This window comes from Gossypium hirsutum, unplaced genomic scaffold (genome assembly GCF_007990345.1).
Source record: "Gossypium hirsutum isolate 1008001.06 unplaced genomic scaffold, Gossypium_hirsutum_v2.1 scaffold_310, whole genome shotgun sequence".
NCBI lineage: Eukaryota > Viridiplantae > Streptophyta > Magnoliopsida > Malvales > Malvaceae > Gossypium > Gossypium hirsutum.
Window position 1 is genome coordinate 1 of NW_024402943.1, and position 23810 is coordinate 23810.

Here is a 23810-nt window from a genome sequence, read left to right on the forward strand (position 1 = left end):
CTAAAAAAAACATTTATGAAAAAAAATGGGAGGGGTGCAAACAGAGGACTTCCCAGAGGTCACCCATCCTAGTACTACTGCCCAAGCACGCTTAACTGCGGAGTTCTGATGGGATCCGGTGCATTAGTGCTGGTATGATCGCACCGTCAACTCTTGCGCAATCTATTCATATAAAGGCTGCCTCTTATCGCACTTGCGCCTCGAATTTAAATACAAATTCGACCAAATATCGTTCCAAATTATTTATTTCACAAACGCAAATAACGAATGAGTTACACCACGGAGAAAACAACTAAAAAACATTATATAAAAAATGGAGGGTGCAACACGAGGACTTCCCAGGAGGTCACCCATCCTAGTACTACTCTCGCCCAAGCAGCTTAACTGCGGAGTTCTGATGGGATCCGGTGCATTAGTGCTGGTATGATCGCACCCGTCAACTCTTGCGCAATCTATTCATATAAAGGCTGCCCCTTATCGCACTTGCGCCTCGATTTAAAATCATAAACCTGCGCCTTTATGGCATCTTGCCCCGAATAAAGCAAATTCGACCAAATCGTTAACAAATTATATTCACAAAACGCAAATACGAAGAGTACACCACTGGAGAAAACGCAACTAAAAAAACATTATATGAAAAAAAGGGAGGTGCAACACGAGACTCCCAGAGGTCACCCACCTAGTACTACCTCGCCAAGCACGCTTAACGCGGAGTCTGATGGACCGGTGCATTAGGCTGGATCGACCCGTCACTCTTGCGCAATCTATCATAAAAGGCTGCCCTATCGCACTTGCCCTCGAATTAAATGCAAATTCGACCAAATATCGTTCCAAATATTATTTCACAAAACGCAAATAACGAATAGTACACCACGGAAAACGCACTAAAAAAACATTATAAAATAAAAGGGAGGGTGCAACACGAGGACTCACGAGGTACCCACTAGTACTACTCCCCAAGCAGCTAACGCGATCTATGATCCGGTCATAGTCGGATGATCGCACCCGTCAACCTTGCCAATCATCATATAAAGGCTCCCCTATCCACTGCGCCTCGAATTTAAATGCAAATCACCAAAATCCAAAATATCACAAAACGCAAATAACGAATAGTACACCACGTGAGAAAATCAACTAAAAAAAATTTAAAAAAAATGGAGGGGTGCAACACGAGGACTCCAGAGTCACCACCTAGTACTATCTCGCCCAAGCAGCTTAAACTGCGGAGTCTGAGGATCCGTGCTTAGTGCTGGTATGATCGCACCCGTCAACCTTGCGCAATCTATCAATAAAGGCTGCCCTTACGCACTGCTCCTCGAATTAATAAATCGACCAAAATCGCCAAATATTATCAAAACCAAAAAGAAATAACACGAAAAAGCAACAAAAAAAAAAAAAAATGAGTGAACACAGATCCAGAGTACCCATCCTAACACTCGCCCAAAGCTAACTCGATTCTGAGATCCGGCATAGGCGTAGACGACCCTCAACCTGCAATTATCAAAAAGCGCCTTATCGCCTGCCTCGAATAAAATGCAAATCGACCAAATATTCCAAAATATACAAAACGCAAATAACGAATGAGTTACACCACGAGAAAACGCAACAAAAAAACATAATGAAATAAAAGGAGGGGCAACACGAGGACTCCAGGAGGTCACCCATCCTAGTACTACTCTCCCAAGCACGCTAACGCGGAGTTCTGATGGATCCGGCATAGCTGGTATGATCGCACCCGCAACTCTGCGCAATCTATCATATAAAGGCGCCCCTTACGCACTGCGCCTCGAATTAAATGCAAATTCGACCAAATACGTCCAAATATTATTTCACAAAACGCAAATAACGAATGATTACACACGTGGAGAAAACGCAACTAAAAAAACATATAGAAAAAAAAGAGGGGTGCAACACGAGACTTCCCAGGAGGTCACCCACCTAGTACTACCTCGCCCAAGCACGCTAACTGCGGAGTCGATGGGATCCGGTGCATAGTGCTGAGATCGCACCCGCAACTCTGCGCAATCATCAATAAAGGCTGCCCTTACGCACTGCGCCTCGAATTAAATGCAAATCGACCAAATACGTCCAAATTATTTTCACAAAACGCAAATAACGAATGAGTACACCACGTGAGAAAACGCAACTAAAAAAAACATTATGAAAAAAAGGAGGTGCAACACGAGACTCCCAGAGGTCACCCATCCTAGACTACCCGCCCAAGCACGCTAACTGCGGAGTTCGATGGATCCGCATAGTGTAGACGCACCCTGCACTCTGCGCAATTCATATAAAGCGCCCTATCGCACTGGCCCGAATTAATACAAATCGACCAAATATCGTCCAAATATTATTCACAAAACGCAAATAACGAATGAGTACACCACGGGAGAAAAGCAACTAAAAAAAACATATATGAATAAAAGGAGGGTGCAACACAGGACTTCCAGAGGTCACCACCTAGTACACCCGCCAAGCACCAACGCGGATCGATGGATCCGTGCATTAGTGCGGTATGATCGCACCGTCAACTCTGCCAATCTACATATAAAGGCTGCCCTACGCACTGCGCCCGAATTAAATGCAAATCGACCAAATACTCCAAAATTATCACAAAACGCAAATAACGAATGAGTACACACGGAGAAAACAACTAAAAAAACATAATGAAAAAAAGGGAGGTCAACACGAGACTCCAGAGCACCCACCTAGACTACTCTCGCCAAGCAGCTAACTGCGAGTTCGATGACCGGTGCATTAGCGGTAGATCGCACCCGTCAACTCTGCGCAATCTATTCATAAAGGCGCCTTATCGCACTGCGCCTCGAATTTAAATGCAAATCGACCAAATATCGTCCAAATATTATTCACAAAACGCAAATAACGAATGAGTACACCACGGAGAAAACGCAACTAAAAAAAACATTAATGAAATAAAATGAGGGTGCAACACAGGACTCCCAGAGGTCACCCATCCTAGTACTACCTCGCCCAAGCACGCTTAACGCGGAGTCGAGGATCCGTGCATAGTGCGGTAGACGCACCGTCAACTCTTGCGCAATCTATCAATAAAGGCTGCCCTTATCGCACTGCGCCTCGAATTAAATACAAATCGACCAAATACGTCCAAATTTATTCACAAAACGCAAATAACGAAGAGTACACCACTGGAAAAACGCACTAAAAAACATTATGAAAAAAAGGAGGGTGCAACACAGACTTCCCAGGAGTCACCCATCCTATACCTCTCGCCCAAGCACGCTAACTGCGGAGTTCGATGGGATCCGGTGCATAGGCCGGTATATCGCACCCGTCAACTCTTGCGCAATCATCATATAAAGGCTGCCCTATCGCACTTGCCTCGATTAATGCAAATTCGACCAAATATCGTCCAAATTATTATTCACAAAACGCAAATAAGAATAGACACCATGGAGAAAACGAACAAAAAAACATATAAAAAAAACGGAGGGCACACGAGACTCCACGAGTCACCCACCTAGTACACCCGCCAACACCTAACTGCGATTCTGATGGACCGGTGCATTAGTGCTGTAGATCGCACCCGTCAACCTGCGCAATCTATCAATAAAGCGCCCCTATCGCACTTGCCTCGAATTAAATGCAAATCGACAAATACGTCAAATATTATTCACAAAACCAATAACGAAGATACACCACGGGAAAAACGCAACTAAAAAAACATATAGAAAAAAAAGGAGGGCAACACGAGGACTCCAGAGTCACCCATCCTAGACACCTCGCCCAAGCACCTTAACTGCGAGTCGATGGATCCGTGCATTAGTGCGGTATGATCGCACCCGCACTCTGCGCAATCTATCATAAAAGCTGCCCCTATCGCACTTGCGCCTCGAATTTAAATGCAAATTCGACCAAATATCGTCCAAATTATTATTCACAAAACGCAAATAACGAATGAGTTACACCACGTGAGAAAACGCAACTAAAAAAACATAATAAAAAAAGGGAGGGTGCAACACGAGGACTTCCCACGAGGTCACCCATCTAGACTACTCTCGCCCAAGCAGCTAACGCGGATTCTGATGGGATCCGGCATATGCGGTAATCGCACCCGCAACTCTGCGCAATCTATCATATAAAGCTGCCCTTATCGCACTTGCGCCTCGAATTTAAATCAAATTCGACCAAATATCGTTCCAAATATTATTTCACAAAACGCAAATAACGAATGATTACACCACGTGGAGAAAACGCAACTAAAAAAAACATTATTAAATAAAATGGAGGGGTGCAACACGAGGACTTCCCAGGAGGTCACCCATCCTAGTACTACTCCGCCCAAGCACGCTTAACTGCGGAGTTCTGATGGGATCCGGTGCATAGTGCTGGTATGATCGCACCCGTCAACCTGCCAATCTATCATATAAAGGCTGCCCCTTACGCACTGCGCCTCGAATTAAATGCAAATCGACCAAATATCGTTCCAAATTATTATTTCACAAAACCAAATAACGAAGAGTTACACCACGGAAAAACGCAACTAAAAAAACATTATATGAAATAAAACGGAGGGGTGCAACACGAGGACTCCCAGAGGTCACCCATCCTAGTACTACTCTCGCCCAAGCACGCTTAACTGCGGAGTTCTGATGGGATCCGGTCATTAGTGCTGGTATATCGCACCCGTCAACTCTGCGCAATCTATCATATAAAGCTGCCCTTATCGCACTGCGCCTCGAATTTAAATACAAATTCGACCAAATATCGTCCAAATATATTCACAAAACAAATAACGAATGAGTACACCACGGGAAAACGCAACAAAAAAACATATAAATAAAAGGAGGGGCAACACGAGGACTCCCAGAGGTCACCATCCTAGACTACCCGCCAAGCACGCTTAACTGCGGATTCATGGGACCGTGCATAGTGCTGTATACGCACCCGTAACTCTGCGCAATCTATCATATAAAGGCTGCCTTATCGCACTGCGCCGAATTAATCAAATCGACCAAATATCGTCAAATATTATTCAAAAACAAATAAGAAATTACACCACTGAGAAAACACAAAAAAAAATTAAAAAAAGAGGGTGCAACACGAGACTCCAGAGTCACCCATCCTATACCCCCCAACAGCTAACTGCGAGTCGAGATCCGGCAAGGCGGTATATCGCACCCGTCAACTCTGCGCAATCTATCATATAAAGGCTGCCCCTATCGCACTGCGCCTCGAATTAAATGCAAATTCGACCAAATCGTTCCAAATATTTATTCACAAAACGCAAATAACGAATGAGTTACACCACGTGGAGAAAACGCAACTAAAAAAAACATTAATGAAATAAAAGGAGGGTGCAACACGAGGACTCCCAGAGGTCACCCATCCTAGTACACCCCCAAGCACCTAACTGCGGAGTTCTGATGGATCCGGTCATAGTGCTGGAATGACGCACCCGTCAACTCTGCGCAATCTATCATATAAAGGCTGCCCCTATCGCACTGCGCCTCGAATTAAATACAAATCGACCAAATATCGTCCAAATATTATCACAAAAACGCAAATAACGAATGAGTTACACCACGTGGAGAAAACGCAACTAAAAAAAACATTATAGAAAAAAACGGAGGGTGCAACACGAGGATTCCCAGAGGTCACCCATCCAACTACTCCCCCAACACGCTAAGCGGATCTGATGGATCCGGTGCATAGTGCGGATGACGCACCCGTCAACTTGCGCAATATCATATAAAGGCGCCCCTATCGCACTGCGCCTCGAATTAAATGCAAATTCGACCAAATATCGTCCAATATTATTTCACAAAACCAAATAACGAATGAGTACACCACGTGGAGAAAACCAACAAAAAAACATATATGAAAAAAACGGAGGGTGCAACACGAGACTCCCAGAGTCACCACCTATATACTCCGCCCAACAGCTAACTGCGAGTCTGATGGATCCGTGCATTAGTGCTGGTATGATCGCACCCGTCAACTCTCGCAATCTATCATATAAAGGCTGCCCTTATCGCACTTGCGCCCGAATTTAAATCAAATTCGACCAAATATCGTCCAAATATTATTCACAAAACGCAAATAACGAATGAGTTACACCACTGGAGAAAACGCAACTAAAAAAACATATATGAAAAAATGGGAGGGTGCAACACGAGACTCCCAGGAGGTCACCCATCCTAGTACTACTCCGCCAAGCACGCTAACGCGGAGTTCGATGGATCCGGTGCATTAGTGCTGGTATGATCGCACCCGTCAACTCTGCGCAATCTATCAATAAAGGCTGCCCCTATCGCACTTGCGCCTCGAATTAAATGCAAATCGACCAAATATCGTCCAAATATTATTCACAAAACGCAAATAACGAATAGTTACACCACGTGAAAAACGCAACTAAAAAAACATTTATAAAAAAACGGAGGGGTGCAACACGAGACTCCCAGAGGCACCCATCCTAGTACACTCTCGCCCAAGCACGCTAACTGCGGAGTCTGATGGATCCGTGCATTAGTGCTGGTATATCGCACCCGCAACTCTGCGCAATCTATCATATAAAGGCTGCCCCTTCTACGCACTTGCGCCTCGAATTAAATGCAAATCGACCAAATCGTTCCAAATATTATTCACAAACGCAAATAACGAATGAGTTACACCACGGAAAAACGCAACAAAAAAACATATATGAAAAAAAGGGGTGCAACACGAGGACTTCCCAGAGTCACCATCCAGTACACTCCGCCCAAGCACGCTAACGCGAGTTGATGGATCCGGGCATAGTGCGGTATGACGCACCCGTCAACTGCGCAATCATCATATAAAGGCCCCTTATCGCACTGCGCCCGAATTAAATCAAATCGACCAAATATCGTCCAAATATTATTCACAAAACGCAAATAACGAATGAGTACACCACTGGAAAAACAACAAAAAAACATTATATGAAATAAAAGGAGGGTGCAACACGAGACTCCCAGGACACCCATCCTAGTACTACCCGCCCAAGCACGCTAACTGCGGAGTTCTGATGGATCCGTGCATTAGTGCTGGATGATCGCACCCGTCAACTGCGCAATCTATCATATAAAGGCTGCCCTATCGCACTGCGCCCGAATTAATCAAATCGACCAAATATCGTTCCAAATATTATCACAAAACGCAAATAACGAATGAGTACACCACGGAGAAAACGCAACTAAAAAAACATATATAAAAAAGGAGGGTGCAACACGAGACTCCCAGAGGTCACCCACCTAGTACTACCTCGCCCAAGCACGCTAACTGCGGATTCTGATGGACCGGTGCATAGTGCGTATGATCGCACCGTCAACTCTGCGCAATCTATCAATAAAGCGCCCCTTACGCACTGCGCCTCGAATTAAATGCAAATTCGACCAAATATCGTTCCAAATATTATTCACAAAACGCAAATAACGAATAGTTACACCACGTGAGAAAACGCAACAAAAAAACATATAAAAAAAAGGGAGGGTGCAACACGAGGACTTCCAGAGTCACCCATCCTAGTACTACCTCGCCCAAGCACGCTAACGCGAGTCTGATGGATCCGGTGCATAGTGCTGGTATGATCGCACCCGCAACTCTGCGCAATCTATCATAAAAGCGCCCCTATCGCACTGCGCCTCGAATTTAATACAAATCGACCAAATATCGTTCCAAATATTTATTCACAAACGCAAATAACGAATGATACACCACGGAGAAAACGCAACTAAAAAAACATATATAAAAAAAGGAGGGTGCAACACGAACTTCCCAGAGTCACCCATCCTATACTACTCGCCCAAGCACGCTAACTGCGAGTCGATGGATCCGTGCATTAGTGCTGTAGACGCACCCGCAACTCTGCGCATCTATCATATAAAGGCTGCCCTATCGCACTTGCGCCCGAATTAAATGCAAATTCACCAAATCGTTCCAAATTTATTTCACAAAACGCAAATAACGAATGATACACCACGGGAGAAAACGAACTAAAAAAACATAATAAAAAAGGAGGGGTGCAACACAGGACTTCCCAGGAGTCACCCATCCTAACTACTCCGCCCAAGCACGCTAACTGCGAGTTCTGATGGGATCCGTGCATTAGTGCGGATATCGCACCGCAACTCTGCGCAATCTATCAATAAAAGGCGCCCTATCGCACTGCGCCTCGAATAATCAAATCGAAAAATTCCAAATATATCACAAAACGCAAATAACGAATGAGTACACACGTGGAGAAAACGAACAAAAAAACATAAGAATAAAACGGAGGTCAACACGAGACTCCAAGGTCCCATCCTATACACTCCGCCCAAGCACGCTACTGGAGTCGAGGATCCGTGCATTAGCTGGAGATCGCACCCGTCAACCTTGCGCAATCTATCATAAAGGCGCCCTTACGCACTGCGCCTCGAATTAATGCAAATCGACCAAATATCGTCCAAATTATATTCACAAAACGCAAATAACGAATGAGTTACACCAGGAAAAACGCAACTAAAAAAACATATATGAAATAAAAGGAGGGTGCAACACGAGGACTCCCAGGAGGTCACCCATCCTAGTACACTCTCGCCAAGCACCTAACTGCGAGTCGATGGATCGTGCATAGTGCTGGTATATCGCACCGCAACTCTGCGCAACTATCATATAAGGCGCCCTACGACTTGCGCCTGAATTAATGCAAATCGACCAAATATCGTCCAAATTATTCACAAAACGCAAAAACAATGAGTAACCAACGTGAAAAACAACAAAAAAACATAAGAAAAAACGGGAGGTGCAACAGGACTTCCCAGAGTCACCCACCAGACACTCCGCCACACTACGGATCGGATCCGTCATAGGGTAATCGCACCCTCAACCTGCGCAACTTCAATAAAGGCCCCTATCGCACTCCCTCGAATTAAATCAAATCGACAAATATCGTCAAATTATTCACAAACGCAAAAACGAAGAGTACACCACGTGAGAAAACCAACAAAAAAACAATAAAAAAAGAGGGGCAACACGAGGACTCCCAAGTCACCCACCTAGACACTCCGCCCAACCCTAACGGAGTTTGAGGATCCGGTGCATAGGCTGAGATCGCACCCGTCAACTCGCAATCATTCAAAAAGGCGCCCCTTATCGCACTTGCGCCTCGAATTTAAATCAAATCGACCAATATCGTTCCAAATTTATTTCACAAAACGCAAATAACGAATGAGTTACACCACGGGAGAAAACGCAACTAAAAAAACATTATATGAAAAAAATGGAGGGTGCAACACGAGGACTTCCCAGGAGGTCACCCATCCTAGTACACTCTCGCCCAAGCACGCTAACTGCGGAGTTCTGATGGGATCCGGTCATAGTGCTGGTAGATCGCACCCGTCAACTCTGCGCATCTATTCATAAAAGGCTGCCCTATCGCACTTGCGCCTCGAATTTAAATGCAAATCGACAAATATCGTCCAAATATTATTCACAAAACGCAAATAACGAATGAGTACACCACGTGGAAAAACGCAACAAAAAAACATATAGAAATAAAAGGGAGGGTGCAACACGAGGACTTCCCAGAGGTCACCCATCTAGTACTACTCTCGCCCAGCACCTACTGCGGAGTTCGATGGGATCCGTGCATAGTGCTGGTATACGACCGTAACTCTTGCGCAATCATTCATATAAAGGCTGCCCTTATCGCACTTGCGCCTCGAATTAAACAAATTCGACCAAATATCGTCCAAATATTTATTTCACAAAACGCAAATAACGAATGATACACCACGTGGAGAAAACGCAACTAAAAAAACATTATGAAATAAAATGGAGGGTGCAACACGAGGACTTCCAGGAGGTCACCCACCAGTACTACTCCGCCCAAGCACGCTAACTGCGAGTCTGATGGATCCGGCATAGTGCTGGTATGATCGCACCCCACTCTTGCGCAATCTATCATAAAGGCCCCTTATCGCACTGCGCCTCGAATTAAATCAAATCGACCAAATATCGTCCAAATTATTATTCACAAACGCAAATAACGAATGAGTTACACCACGTGAGAAAACGCAACTAAAAAAAACATAATGAAATAAAACGGAGGGTGCAACACAGGACTTCCAGGAGTCACCCATCCATACACCCGCCAGCCTAACTGCGGAGTCGATGGATCGGTCATAGGTAGACCACCTCACTTGCGCAATCTATTCAATAAAGCGCCCTACGCACTGCCCTCGAATTAAATGCAATGACAAATCGTCCAAATTATTCACAAAAGCAAAAACGAAGATACACCACGTGGAAAACGAACTAAAAAAAATAAAAAAAAGGAGGGTGCAACACAGGACTTCCAAGTCACCTCTGTACTACCTCGCCAAAGCTACCGGATTCTGATGGATCCGCATAGTGCTGGTAATCGCACCGCAACCTGCGCAATCATCAATAAAGCTGCCCTACGACTGCCCTCGAATTAAACAAACACCAAATACGTCCAAATATTATACAAACGCAAATACATGATTACACCACGTGGAGAAACGCAACTAAAAAAACATATATGAAAAAATGGAGGGTGCAACACGAGATCTCCCAGAGGTCACCCATCCTAGTACTACCCGCCCAAGCAGCTAACTGGAGTTCTGATGATCCGTGCATTAGTGCGGTAATGCACCCGCAACTGCGCAATCATTCAAAAAGGCTGCCCCTATCGCACTTGCGCCTCGAATTAATCAAAGACCAAATACGTTCCAAATATTTTTCACAAAACGCAAATAACGAAGAGTACACCACTGAGAAACGCAACAAAAAAACATATAAAAAAAAAAGAGGGTGCAACAAGGATCCCAGAGGTCACCATCCAGACACCTCGCCCAACACCTAACTGGGAGTCTGAGGATCCGTGCATTAGGCTGTATGATCGCACCCGTCACCTGCGCAATCATCATAAAGGCTGCCTTATCGCACTTGCGCCTCGAATAATGCAAATCGACCAAATACGTCCAAATTATTATTCACAAAACGCAAATAACGAGAGTTACACCACGTGGAAAACGCAACTAAAAAAAACATTAATAAATAAAAGGGAGGGGCAACCGAGGACTTCCCAGAGGTCACCCATCCTAGTACTACCTCGCCAAGCACGCTTAACTGCGAGTTCTGATGGGACCGGTCATAGTGCTGGTATGAGCACCCGTCAACTCTTGCGCAATCTATCATATAAGGCTCCTACGCACTTGCGCCTCGAATTAATGCAAATCGACCAATATCGTCCAAATTATTATTCACAAAACGCAAATAACGAAGAGTTACACCGGGAGAAACGCACTAAAAAACATTAATAAAAAAAGGGAGGGTGCAACACGAGGATCCCACGAGGTCACCCACTATACTACTCTCGCCCAAGCAGCTTAACTGCGAGTCGAGGATCCGTGCAGTGCGTATATCGACCCGTCAACTCTCGCAATCTCATATAAAGCTGCCCCTTATCGCACTGCGCCCGAATTTAAATCAAATCGACCAAATACGTCCAAATTATATTTCACAAAACCAAATAAGAATGAGTTACAACCACGTGAGAAAAGCAACAAAAAAACATTATATGAAAAAAAGGAGGTCAACACGAGGACTCCAGGAGTCACCCATCTAGTACTACTCTCGCCAACACGCTACTGCGATTCGATGGGATCCGGTGCATAGTGCGGTATGATCGCACCCGTCAACTCTTGCGCATCTATCAATAAAGCGCCCTACGCACTGCGCCTCGAATTAAATGCAAATCGACCAAAATCGTCCAATTATTATTCACAAAACGCAAATAACGAATGAGTACACCACGTGGAGAAAACGCAACAAAAAAACATTATAGAAAAAAAGGAGGGTCAACACGAGACTTCCAGGAGTCACCCACCTAGTACACCCGCCCAAGCAGGCTAACTGCGGAGTTCGATGGACCGGGCATAGTGCTGGTAGATCGCACCCGTCAACCTGCGCAATCTATTCAAAAAGCTGCCCTTATCGCACTGCGCCTCGAATAAATCAATCGACCAAATACGTCCAAATTATTCAAAACGCAAATAACGAATGAGTACACCACTGGAGAAAACGCAACTAAAAAAACATTAATGAAAAAATGGGAGGGTCAACACGAGACTTCCAGGAGGTCACCCATCCAGTACTACTCCGCCCAAGCAGCTAACTGCGGAGTTCTGAGGATCCGGTGCATATGCTGGTAGACGCACCCGTCAACTCTTGCGCAATCTATCATAAAGGTGCCCTATCGACTTGCGCCTCAATTAAATGCCAATCGACCAAATATCGTTCCAAATTATTTCACAAAACGCAAATAAGAATATACACCACTGGAGAAACGCAACAAAAAACATATAAAAAAAGGAGGGGCAACACGAGGACTCCCGAGGTCACCATCCAGTACACCCGCCAAGCACCTAACGCGATCGAGGGACCGTGCATTAGTGTGGATGACGACCGCAACTCTGCGCAATCTATCATAAAGCTGCCCTTACCACTTGCGCCTCGAATTAAATGCAAATTCGACCAAATATCGTTCCAAATTATTATTTCACAAAACGCAAATAACGAATGAGTACACCACTGGAGAAAACGCAACTAAAAAAACATATATGAAATAAAAGGGAGGGGCAACACGAGGACTTCCCAGGAGGTCACCCATCCTAGTACACTCCGCCCAAGCACGCTTACTGCGAGTTCTGATGGACCGGTGCATTAGTGCTGGTAGATCGCACCCGTCAACTCTTGCGCAATCTATCATAAAGGCTGCCCCTATCGCACTGCGCCTCGAATTAAATGCAAATCGACCAAATATCGTTCCAAATTATTTCACAAAACCAAATAACAATAGTACACCACGTGGAAAAAGCAACTAAAAAAACATTATATGAAAAAAGGGAGGGCAACACGAGACTCCACGAGTCACCCACCTAGTACACCTCGCCCAAGCACTTAACTGCGGATCTGATGGATCCGTGCATTAGTGCTGGTATGATCGCACCCGTACTCTTGCGCAATCTATTCAAAAAGGCTGCCCTTATCGCACTTGCGCCTCGAATTAAATGCAAATTCGACCAAATATCGTCCAAATATTATTTCACAAACGCAAATAACGAATAGTTACACCACGTGGAGAAAACGCAACTAAAAAAACATATATAATAAAAGGAGGGGTGCAACACGAGACTCCCAGAGGTCACCCATCCTAGTACTACCCGCCCAAGCACGCTAACTGCGGATTCTGATGGATCCGGTGCATTAGTGCTGGAGATCGCACCCGTCCTTGCGCAATCTATCATAAAAGGCTCCCCTATCGCACGCGCCTCGAATTAAATGCAAATTCGACCAAATATCGTTCCAAATATTTATTCACAAAACGCAAATAACGAATGAGTACACCACGTGAAAAAGCAACTAAAAAAACATTATAGAAAAAAAGGAGGGTCACACAGATTCCAGGAGTCACCCATCCTAAGACACTCTCGCCCAAGCAGCTAACGCGGAGTCTGAGGATCCGTCATTAGTGCTGATGACGACCCTCACTCTGCGCAATCTATTCATATAAAGGCCCCTTACGCACTGCGCTCGAATTAAATGCAAATCGACCAAATATCGTCCAAATATTATCACAAAACGCAAATAAGAATGAGTACACCACGTGGAGAAAACGCAACTAAAAAAACATTTAAAAAAAAGGGAGGGTGCAACACGAGACTCCCACGAGTCACCCATCCTAGTACTACCTCGCCCAAGCACGCTAACTGCGAGTTCTGATGGATCGGTCATTAGGCTGGTATGATCGCACCCGTCAACTCTGCGCAATCTATCAATAAAGGCTGCCCCTTACGCACTGCGCTCGAATTTAATCAAATTCGACCAAATATCGTCCAAATATTTATTCACAAACGCAAATAACGAATGAGTTACACCACTGGAAAAACGCAACTAAAAAAACATTATATGAAATAAAAGGGAGGGGTCAACACGAGACTCCAGGAGGTCACCCATCCTAGTACACTCCGCCCAAGCGCTAACTGCGAGTTCTATGGATCCGGTCTTAGTGCTGGATACGCACCCGTCAACTCTGCGCAATCTATCATATAAAGGCTGCCCTATCGCACTTGCGCCTCGAATTTAATGCAAATCGACCAAATATCGTCCAATTATTATTCACAAAACGCAAATAACGAATGAGTTACACCACGTGGAGAAAACGCAACTAAAAAAAACATAATGAAAAAAATGGAGGGTGCAACACGAGGACTTCCCAGGAGGTCACCCACCTAGTACTACCTCGCCCAAGCACGCTTAACTGCGAGTTCTGATGGATCGGTGCATTAGTGCGGTATGATCGCACCCGTCAACTCTGCGCATCTATCATATAAAGCTGCCCCTTATCGCACTGCGCCTCGAATTTAAATGCAAATTCGACCAAATATCGTCCAATTATATTTACAAACGCAATAACGAATGAGTTACACCACGTGAGAAAAGCAACTAAAAAAAACATTATATAAATAAAAGGGAGGGTAACACGAGACTTCCCAGAGTCACCCATCTAGTAACTCTCGCCCAAGCACGCTTAACGCGGAGTTCTGATGGATCCCGGTGCATTATGCTGGATATCGCACCCCACTCTTGCGCAATCTATTCATATAAGCTGCCCTTATCGCACTGCGCCTCGAATTTAAATGCAAATTCGACCAAATATCGTTCCAATTATTATTTCACAAACGCAAATAACGAATGAGTACACCCGTGGAGAAAACGCAACGAAAAAAACATTATATGAAAAAATGGAGGGTGCAACACGGGACTTCCCAGGAGGTCACCCATCCAGTACTACTCCGCCCAAGCACGCTAACTGCGGAGTTCTGATGGGATCCGGTGCATTAGTGCGGTATATCGCACCCGTCACTCTGCGCAATCTATTCATAAAGGCTGCCCCTTACGCACTTGCCCTCGAATTTAAATGCAAATCGACCAAATATCGTTCCAAATATTATTCACAAAACGCAAAAACGAATGATTACACCACGTGAGAAAAGCAACAAAAAACATTAATGAAATAAAAGGGAGGGGCAAACACAGGACTCCCAGAGGTCACCCATCCTAGTACTACTCTCGCCCAAGCACGCTAACTGCGGATTCTGATGGATCGGTCATAGTGCTGTATGATCGCACCCGTCAACTCTTCCAATCTATTCATATAAAGGCTGCCCCTTATCGCACTGCGCCTCGAATTTAATGCAAATTCGACCAAATATCGTTCCAATATTATTCACAAAACGCAAATAACGAATGAGTACACCACGTGAGAAAACGCAACAAAAAAAATTATATGAAATAACGGGAGGGTGAACACGAGAACTCCCAGGAGGCACCATCCTAGTAACTGCCCAACACCTTAACTCGGATTTGATGATCCGGTGCTTAGTGGTAGACGCACCCGTAACTTGCGCAATCTATTATAAAAGGCGCCCATTTCGCACTTGGCCTCGATTTAAATGAAATTCGACCAAATATCGTTCCAAATTATTATTTCACAAAACGCAAATACGAATGAGTTACACACGTGAGAAAAAGCAACAAAAAAACTTTGATAAAAAAATGGAGGGTTGCAACACAGGACTTCCCAGAGCACCCCCTAGTACTACTCCGCCAACAGGCTAACTCGGAGTTCTGATGGGATCCGTGATTGTGCTGGTATGATCGACCCTCACTCTTGCGCATCTATTCATTAAAGGCGCCCCTTATCGCACTTGCCCTCGATTTAATGCATTCGACCAAATATCGTTCAAATTTTATTTCACAAACCAAATAACGAATGAGTACACCAGTGGAGAAAACGCAACTAAAAAAACATATATGAAATAAAAGGAGGGGTGCACCGAGGACTCCCATGAGTCACCCACCTAGTACTACTCTCCCAAGCACGCTAACTGCGGAGTTCGATGGATCCGCATTAGTGCTGTATGATCGACCCGTCAACCTTGCCAATCTATCATATAAAGGCTGCCCTTATCCACTGCCTCGAATTAAATGCAAATTCACCAAAATCGTTCCAAATTATTATTCACAAACGCAAATAACGAATGATTACACCACGTGGAGAACCGAACTAAAAAAACATTATATGAATAAAAGGGAGGGGTCCAACACGAGGACTTCCACGAGTCACCCTCCTAGTACTACTCCGCCCAAGCCGCTAACTGGAGTTCTGATGGATCCGTGCATTATCTGTATGATCGCACCCGTCAACTCTTGCGCAATCTATTCATATAAAGCGCCCTTATCGCACTGCCGCCTCGATTTAATACAAATCGACCAAATATCGTTCCAAATTTATTCCAAAAGCAAATAACGAATGAGTACACCACGTGGAAAACCAACTAAAAAAATATTAATAAAAGGGGAACACGAGGATTCCAGAGCACCCTATATCTCGCCACGCTAACGCGGATCTATGGGACCGGCATTATGCTGATGTCGCACCGTAACCTGGCAATATCAAAAAGGCCCCTTATCGCACTGCCCTCGAATTTAATGCAAATTCGACCAAATATCGTTCCAAATTATTTATTCGCAAAACGCAAATAACGAATGAGTACACCACGTGGAGAAAACGCAACTAAAAAAAACATTATATGAAATAAAATGGGAGGTCAACACCGAGGACTCCCAGGAGGTCACCCATCCTATATACTCTCGCCCAAGCACGCTTAACTGCGGAGTTCTGATGGGATCCGGTGCATTAGTGCTGGTATGATCGCACCCGTCACTCTTGCGCAATCTATTCATATAAAGGCTGCCCCTTATCGCACTTGCGCCTCGAATTTAAATGCAAATTCGACCAAATATCGTTCCAATTATTTATTTCACAAACGCAAATACGAATGAGTACACCACGTGGAGAAAAGCAACTAAAAAAACATTATAGAAATAAAAGGGAGGGGTCAACACGAGATTCCCAGAGTCACCCATCCTAGTACTACTCTCGCCCAAGCAGGCTTAACTGCGGAGTTCTGATGGATCCGTGCATTAGTGCTGTATGATCGCACCCGTCAACTCTTGCGCAATCTATTCAATAAAGGCTGCCCCTTATCGCACTGCGCCTCGAATTTAAATGCAAATTCGACCAAATATCGTTCCAAATATTTATTTCACAAAAGCAAATAACGAATGAGTTACACCACGTGGAGAAAACGCAACTAAAAAAAACTTTTTAAAAAAAATGGAGGGGTCAAACGAGACTTCCCAGGAGGTCACCCATCCTAGTACTACTCTCGCCCAAGCACGCTTAACTGCGATTCTGATGGGATCCGTGCATTAGTGCTGGTATGATCGCACCCGTCAACTCTGCGCAATCTATTCATATAAAGGCTGCCCCTTACGCCTGCCCGATTAATAAATTCGACCAAATACTTCCAATATTTATTCCAAAACGCAATACGAATGAGTTACACCACGTGAGAAAAGCAACTAAAAAAAACTTTTTAAAATGGAGGGTGCAACGAGACTTCCCAGGAGGTCCCCATCCTAGTACTACTTCGCCCAAGCAGCTAACTGCGGAGTTCTGATGGATCCGTGCATGTGCTGGTAGATCGCACCCGTCAACTCTCGCAATCTATATATAAGGCTGCCCTTACGCACTTGCGCCTCGAATTTAATGCAAATTCGACAAATAGTCGTCAATTATTATTTCACAAAACGCAAATAACGAATGAGTACACCACGTGGAAAACGCACAAAAAAACATATATAAATAAAAGGGAGGGTGCAACACGAGGACTCCCAGAGGCCCCCATCCTAGTACTACTCCGCCAAGCACGCTAACTGCGGAGTTCTGATGGATCCGGTGCATTAGTGCTGGTATGATCGCACCGTCAACTCTTGCGCATCTATCTATAAAGGCTGCCCCTTACGCACTTGCGCCTCGATTTAATGCAATTCGACCAAATATCGGTCCAATTATTATTCGAAACGCAATAACGAATGAGTTACACCACGTGGAGAAAACGCAACTAAAAAAACATTATGAAATAAAAGGGAGGGGTGCAACACGAGGACTCCCAGGGTCCCCCAGTATACTCCTCGCCAAGCAGCTTAACAGCGGAGTTCTGATGGGATCCGGTGTATTAGTGCTGGTATGATGACCCGTCAACTCTTGCGCAATCTATTCAAAAAGGCTGCCCCTTATGCACTTGCGCCTCGAATTAAATGCAAATGCGACCTAATCGTTCCAATTATTATTTCACAAAACGCAATACGAATGATACACCACGTGGAGAAAACGCAACTAAAAAAACATTAAAAATAACGGGAGGGGTGCAACACGAGGACTTCCAGAGGTCACCCATCCTAGTACTACCTCGCCCAAGCACTTAACTGCGGATCTGATGGATCCGGTGCATTAGCTGGTAGATCGCACCCGCAACTCTTGCGCAATCTATCATATAAAGCTGCCCTTATCGCACTTGGCCCGAATTTAATGCAATTCGACAAATATCGTCCAATATTTATTTCCAAAACGCAATAAGAATGATTACACCACGTGGAGAAAACGCAACTAAAAAAACATAATGAAATAAAGGGAGGGGTGCAACACGAAGGACTCCAAGAGGTCACCCACCTAGTACTACCTCGCCCAAGCAGCTTAACTGCGGAGTTCTGATGGGATCCGGGCATTAGCTGGATGACGCACCCGTCAACTCTGCGCATCTATTCATATAAAGGTGCCCCTTATCGCACTTGCGCCTCGAATTTAAATGCAATTCGACCAAATATCGTTCCAAATTATTATTCAAAACGCAATAAGAATGAGTTACCCACGTGGAAAAAGCACTAAAAAAACATTTAAAAAAAAATGGAGGGGTCAACACGAGGACTCCCAGAGGTCACCCACCTAGTACTACTCTCGCCCAAGCAGGCTTAACCACGGAGTTCTGATGGGATCCGGTGCATAGTGCTGGTATGATCGCACCGTCAACTCTGCGCAATCTATTCATAAAGGCTGCCCCTTACGCATGCGCCTCGATTTAATCAAATCGACCAATATCGTTCCAAATTTATTTCCAAAACGCAATAACGAATGAGTTCACCACGTGAGAAAACGCAACTAAAAAAAACATTATATGAAATAAAATGGGAGGGGTGCAACACGAGACTTCCAGAGGTCACCCATCCTAGTACCTCCGCCCAAGCACGCTTACTGCGGAGTCTGATGGGATCCGGTGCATTAGTGCTGTATGATCGCACCCGTCACTCTTGCGCAATCTATTCAAATAAGGCTGCCCCTTATCGCACTGCGCCTCGATTAATGCAATTCGACCAAAATCGTTCCAATTATTATTCACAAAACGCAATAACGAAGAGTTACACCACGTGGAGAAAAGCAACTAAAAAAAATTTTGAAAAAAACGGGAGGGTCAACACGAGGACTTCCAAAGGTCACCCATCTAGTACTACTCTCGCCCAAGCAGGCTAACGCGAGTTCTGATGGATCCGTGCATTATGTGTTGGATCGCACCCGTCAACTCTTGCGCAATCTATTATAAAGGCTGCCCCTTATCGCACTGCGCCTCGATTTAAATGCAAATTCGACCAAATATGTTCCAATTATTATTTCCAAAACGCAAATAACGAATGAGTTACACCACGTGGAGAAAAGCAACTAAAAAAAACTTTTGAAATAAATGGAGGGGTGCAACACAGGACTTCCCAAGAGGTCCCCATCCTAGTATACTTCGCCCAAACGTTACCTGGAGTTCTGAGGGATCCGGTGCATTAGTGCTGGTATGATCGACCCGTCAACTTGCGCAATCTATTCATATAAAGGCTGCCCCTTATCGCACTTCGCTCGAATTAAATCAAATTCGACCAAAATCGTTCCAAATTATTTCACAAACGCAAATAACGAATGATTACACCACGTGGAGAAAGAACTAAAAACATATATGAAAAAAATGGAGGGGTCACACGAGGACTTCCAGAGGTCACCCACTAGACTACTCCGCCCAAGCACGCTTAACTGCGGAGTTTGATGGGATCCGGTGCATAGGCTGGATGATCGCACCCGTAACTCTTGCGCAATCTATCATATAAAGCTGCCCTTATCGCACTTGCGCCTCGAATTTAATCAATCGACCAAATACGTCCAAATTATTATTTCACAAAACGCAAATAACGAAGAGGTACACAACGTGGAGAAAACGCAACTAAAAAAAACATTATGAAAAAAAGGGAGGGTGAACATGAGACTTCCAGAGACATCAGACTACTCTCGCCAGCAGTAACGCGGAGTCGAGATCGTGTTGCGTAATCGACCGCACTTTGGCAATCTCATAGAAGGCGCCTTACGCAGCGCCTCGAATTAAACAATTCGACAAATATGTTTTTTTTTCAAAAAACGAATAACGAATGATACCCAGGGAGAAAGCAACAAAAACCATTAATGAAATAAAGGAGGGGTGCAACACGAGACTTTCCACGAGTTCACCATCCTAGTATACTCTCGCCAAGCAGCTTAACTGCGGAGTTCTGAGGGATCCGGTGCATTAGTCGGTATGATCGCACCCGCAACTCTTGCGCAATCATTCATATAAAGGCTGCCCTTATCCATTGCGCCTCGAATTTAAATGCAATTCGACCAAATCGTTCCAAATATTTATTTCACAAAACGCAAATAACGAATGAGTTACACACGTGGAGAAAACGCAACTAAAAATTATTTTTATAAAAAATATGGGAGTGGGTGCACACGAGGACTCCAGAGGTCCCCATCCTAGTACTACTCCGCCCAAGCAGCTTAACTGCGGAGTCATGGGATCCGGTGCATTAGTGCTGGTATGATCGCACCCGTCAACTCTTGCGCACTTATTCATATAAAGCGCCCCTTACGCACTTGCGCCTCGAATTTAATACAATTCGACCGATTGTTAAAATATTTATTTCCAAAACGCAAATAACATGAGTTACACCCGGGAGGAAACGCAACAAAACCATATAAGAAATAAAGGAGAGTTGTAACAGAGGCAGAGGTCCACCCTCCAGTATACTCTCGCCCAAGCCCTAACTGCGGATTCTGATGGGATCCGGTGCATTGGGCTGTAGAGCGCACCCCGTCAACTTGCGCATCTATTCAATAAAGTGCCCTATCGCACTGCGCCTCAATTAAAGGCAAATCGACCAAAATCGCATTTTCCAAACGCAAATAACGAATGTTACACCCTGGGAAAACGCCAAAAAAACTTCATAAAAAAAATGGAGGGGTAACCAGACTTCCCAAGAGTACCCCTCCTATACCTACTGCCCAAGCAGGCTTAACGCGAGTTCTGTGGGATCCGGTGCATTAGGCTGTATGATGCACCCGTCAACTCTTGCGCAATCTATTCATATAAGGCTGCCCCTTATCGCACTTGCGCCCGAATTTAAATGCAAATCGACCAAATATCGTCCAAATTATTTATTTCACGAAAACGCAAATAACGATGGTTACACCACGGGACAACGCAACTAAAAAAACTTTCTTAAAAACGGATGAGGGGCAACACAGATCCAAGAGGTCACCCATCCTAGTATACTTCTCGCCAAGCACGCTAAGCGGATTCTGATGGATCCGTGCATTGTGCTGGTATGATCGCACCCGTCACTCTGCGCAATCTATTATATAAAGGCTCCCTTATCGCACTGTTGCGCCTCGAATTTAAATGCAAATCGACCAAAATCGTTCCAAATTTTATTTCACAAACGCAAATAACGATGAGTACAGCCACGTGGAGAAAACGCAACTAAAAAACATTATATGAAATAAATCGGGAGGGGGTAACACGAGGACTCCCAGAAGGTCACCCATCCTAGTACTACCTCGCCCAAGCCGCTTAACTGCGGAGTTCCTGATGGAATCCGTGATTAGTGCTGGTATGATCGCACCCGTCAACTCTTGCCGCAATCTATCATATAAAGGCTGCCCCTTATCGCACTTGCCCTCGAATTTAATGCGAATTCGACTAAATATCGTTCCAAATATTTTTCGAAAACGCAATAACGGAATGAGTTAACATCCGATGGGACGTAAAACGAACTAAAGAAAACATTATATGAAATAAAATGGGACGGGTGCAACCACGAGACTTCTCCAGGGAGTCACCATGCCCAAACTACGTCTCGCTCCCAAGCAGTGCTTAACGACGAGTCTGGAATGGAATCGGTGCATATTGCTGCTTGGTATGAATCGTACCCGTCCAACTGCTTGCGCAATCTATTCATATAAAGGCTCCCTTTATCGCTTGCGCCTCGAATTAAATTCAATCGACCAAATATCGTTCCCAATTATTTATTTCACAAAACGCAAAAACAATGAGGTACACCACGTGGAGAAAACGCAACTAAAAAAACATTATATGAATAAACGGGAGGGTGGCAACACGAGCATTCCACGAGGTCACCCTACCTAGTACTCTCCGCCCAAGCGGCCTAACTCGGAGTCTGATGGATCCGGTGCATTAGTGCTGGCAATCGCACCCGCAACTCTTGCGCAATCTATTCATATAAAGGTGCCCTTATCGTCACTGCGCCTCGAATTTAAATGCAAATTCGACCAAAATCGTTCCAAATTATTTATTTCACAAACGCAATAACGAATGAGTACAACCACGTGGAAAAACGCAACTAAAAAAACTTATGAAATAAATGGGAGGGGTGCAACACGAGGACTTCCCGAGTCCACCCACCAGTACACTCTCGCCAAGCACGCTAACTGCGGAGTTCTGATGGGATCCGGTGCATTAGGCGTATGATCGACCCGTCAACTCTTGCGCAATCTATTCAATAAGGCTGCCTTATCGCACTTGGCCCTCGAATTAAATGCAAATTCGACCAATATCGTTCCAAATATTTTTTCACAAACGATACGAATGATTACACGTGGAAAACGCACTAATAACATTTATGATAAGGGGGGTAACTCGAGATCCAGGAGGTCCATCATATACTCTCGCCAAGACGCTTAATGCGGATCTGATGGGTCACGCATAGCGTATGATCGACCGTCACTCTGGCGTTATTCATAAAGGCGCCCTTACGCACTTGCGCCTGATTTAATCAAATTCGACAATATCTTCCAGTATTATTGCACAAACGCCAAATACGATGAGTTACACACGTGAGAACGCAAAAAAAATATAGAATAAAATGGGAGGGGCAACACGAGGACTTCCCAGGAGGTCACCCATCCTAGTACTACTCTCGCCCAAGCACTTAACTGCGGAGTTCTGATGGGATCCGGTGCATTAGTGCTGGTATGATCGCACCCGTCAACTCTTGCGCAATCTATTCATATAAAGGCTGCCCCTTATCGCACTTGCGCCTCGAATTTAAATGCAAATTCGACCAAATATCGTTCCAAATTATTTATTTCACAAAACGCAAATAACGAATGAGTTACACCACGTGGAGAAAACGCAACTAAAAAAACATTATATGAAATAAAATGGGAGGGGTGCAACACGAGGACTTCCCAGGAGGTCACCCATCCTAGTACTACTCTCGCCCAAGCACGCTTAACTGCGGAGTTCTGATGGGATCCGGTGCATTAGTGCTGGTATGATCGCACCCGTCAACTCTTGCGCAATCTATTCATATAAAGGCTGCCCTTATCGCACTTGCGCCTCGAATTTAAATGCAAATTCGACCAAATATCGTTCCAAATTATTTATTTCACAAACGCAAATAACGAATGAGTTACACCACGTGGAGAAAACGCAACTAAAAAAAACATTATATGAAATAAAATGGGA

General features: G+C 44.6%; 4 non-coding genes and 11 pseudogenes across 4 annotated transcripts; all 15 read right to left on the bottom strand.

Annotated features, from left to right (window-relative positions):
- Positions 1-31: 31 nt before the first annotated feature.
- LOC121226605 (uncharacterized) lies at positions 32-146 on the bottom strand (annotated as a pseudogene).
- Positions 147-317: 171 nt separating this feature from the next.
- LOC121226593 (5S ribosomal RNA) lies at positions 318-435 on the bottom strand. The gene has a single exon (XR_005924360.1). It is a non-coding gene; the product is annotated as a 5S ribosomal RNA (ribosomal RNA).
- Positions 436-4267: 3832 nt separating this feature from the next.
- Positions 4268-4384, bottom strand: LOC121226597 (5S ribosomal RNA). Its single transcript, XR_005924364.1, has one exon. It is a non-coding gene; the product is annotated as a 5S ribosomal RNA (ribosomal RNA).
- A 168-nt stretch (positions 4385-4552) lies between these two features.
- LOC121226604 (uncharacterized) lies at positions 4553-4667 on the bottom strand (annotated as a pseudogene).
- A 1476-nt stretch (positions 4668-6143) lies between these two features.
- On the bottom strand, positions 6144-6254 carry LOC121226560 (uncharacterized; annotated as a pseudogene).
- Positions 6255-9263: 3009 nt separating this feature from the next.
- LOC121226607 (uncharacterized) lies at positions 9264-9377 on the bottom strand (annotated as a pseudogene).
- Positions 9378-14260: 4883 nt separating this feature from the next.
- Positions 14261-14373, bottom strand: LOC121226610 (uncharacterized; annotated as a pseudogene).
- Positions 14374-14814: 441 nt separating this feature from the next.
- LOC121226611 (uncharacterized) lies at positions 14815-14927 on the bottom strand (annotated as a pseudogene).
- Positions 14928-16674: 1747 nt separating this feature from the next.
- Positions 16675-16791, bottom strand: LOC121226606 (uncharacterized; annotated as a pseudogene).
- A 460-nt stretch (positions 16792-17251) lies between these two features.
- On the bottom strand, positions 17252-17366 carry LOC121226609 (uncharacterized; annotated as a pseudogene).
- A 1518-nt stretch (positions 17367-18884) lies between these two features.
- LOC121226612 (uncharacterized) lies at positions 18885-18999 on the bottom strand (annotated as a pseudogene).
- A 165-nt stretch (positions 19000-19164) lies between these two features.
- LOC121226558 (uncharacterized) lies at positions 19165-19274 on the bottom strand (annotated as a pseudogene).
- A 2558-nt stretch (positions 19275-21832) lies between these two features.
- LOC121226613 (uncharacterized) lies at positions 21833-21947 on the bottom strand (annotated as a pseudogene).
- Positions 21948-23209: 1262 nt separating this feature from the next.
- LOC121226598 (5S ribosomal RNA) lies at positions 23210-23326 on the bottom strand. Its single transcript, XR_005924366.1, has one exon. It is a non-coding gene; the product is annotated as a 5S ribosomal RNA (ribosomal RNA).
- Positions 23327-23509: 183 nt separating this feature from the next.
- Positions 23510-23628, bottom strand: LOC121226557 (5S ribosomal RNA). The gene has a single exon (XR_005924327.1). It is a non-coding gene; the product is annotated as a 5S ribosomal RNA (ribosomal RNA).
- Between the last annotated feature and the right edge of the window lie 182 nt (positions 23629-23810).